This window comes from Pteropus vampyrus, unplaced genomic scaffold, assembly GCF_000151845.1.
Source record: "Pteropus vampyrus isolate Shadow unplaced genomic scaffold, Pvam_2.0 Scaffold121, whole genome shotgun sequence".
Lineage (NCBI taxonomy): Eukaryota > Metazoa > Chordata > Mammalia > Chiroptera > Pteropodidae > Pteropus > Pteropus vampyrus.
Window position 1 is genome coordinate 3,304,254 of NW_011888902.1, and position 1,860 is coordinate 3,306,113.

A 1,860-nucleotide genomic window follows, 5' to 3' on the forward strand; every position below is an offset into this window, starting at 1 on the left:
AAATCAATTAGATGTGAGACATATGCAAACAAGAAGTTTTGTAGACATGTCATCAGAAAGTGTTCAATAACCTCCCTCCCTTGGGAACTGCCACACTATTCTTTGCAGTCTCAATCAGTGCAGTCACTAACTTGTTTTCCAACCATTTGTGAAGGAATCTGAGTGCAATCTAACATTACACTAACAAATCTCAGTGTAATCTCCACTAAACTACGAGTTCCTTGAAATAGGGATTATATTTTAATAATCTAAGGGATCTCAGTGTGTGCTCAGAGCCCACAGTAGATACTCAATAAATTCTTGCTCAAAATTGTTGAACACTGTAGAAACTTTGAGAGATGGCCCCAGGCTGAGGGCAATGCTATCAGTGACTAAACGGTGGAACAGTCTGGACTTTAATTCTATAAAGTTAATCTTTGGGCATATAAATTTCAGAAATTAATTTGAGTTGTTCTTTTATACACACTCTGCAATTCATTATCCTTAACCTAATTTGTTATCGAGTCCTGAGACATCTTTCTGTCAAGTAGCATATTTCCTGATGAAAAGTGCTAAAACCACCTTGGGTACTTCTGCTGTATTTAATGGCACCTCTGTTACTTCCGCTCACTTCTGACGTGTGTTTGCAGTAGCTTGAATCAATTACGGTCATCAGCCATTTTGAGAACACCTGATATAAATAGCTCAGCACACTTGTTAATTAGACAGTGATAAATTATGTGAAGTATTTAACATCACATTCTTTTCCATATCAAATTGTCCACGTGCACTCCCTTACCTCCTCCAGCGCCCCATGTACCCTGCGGGATCACCTCGGTGCTGAGTCCCCACCACTGTGACAATACCTCTGACTACAGAGACACAGGTATTGCTCTCCTTCCTTTCTCTTCATCGCAAGCGTGACAATGGCTTTCCCCCTAATTTTACACGGCACAGCAGATTGCTACAGGCAATAAGAATCTATCGAAGTTTGAGAATAATGGAAGAGAAATAACCACATTCACAGGGCCAGAATGTCTAGATGTCCTGTCTCAGGTCTGCTGTCTGTTTCATAGGCAGCTAACACCTACGTGGCCACGAGGAGCTCACCTCCCACCTCTGAAGTTACTGTAGGTGTTTCCTTGTCTCTAAGTCTAAGCCCTACTCACTCTAGCTTTAAAAAAAAAGGGGGAAGTTTTGCTGTCATGCCAGACTGAGACCTACCTTCTGATTCTTCATTTCCTGGTTTAAAATTGTTCTCATTTCCCAATATTAAGTAATCTAGGTATCTATTTCTTTTGAAGTATTCTTCAACTCCACCCACCAGGGCGTGGTCTAATCCTATGGTCCCCAATAGGACAATCACAAAAAAGCACAGCATCACTACTATTTTTCAGGGCCCACATCAGTTGGTCTGAAAGACAAGCGGTTATTTTATACAAATTATTGTTTTATTCATCTCATTAAATATTCATAAAATCTGGAGGTCCAGTCCTACCTGTCAGTTTATCACATAAATTTTCTGAGTATTCTAGGTCAGGTGACTTTCTAGGTATCATGATAATTATAAAAGTGGTCAAATTATAATTAAAATTTTTTTTATAATTATAAAAAATGTACATTTTGAATGTGAGAAATTTTTTCAGGTCATTAATTGTTGATGACTTCTAGGCAAAATGTGATCATCGTGTGTACTGACATGGCAATGGGGTAGAAAAGGCTCCCTATACTAGGAGAGGGTTGGGGTACATGGACGAGGAAAGACTTCACGGATAGAGTGGTATTTGAATTGAATTTTGAGGGGCAGGTAGGGTTTCAACAGGTGGAATTTGAGTAGAAGACGTTTCTGACGCACAGAGCAAACCGCATGCGCAGAGGCGC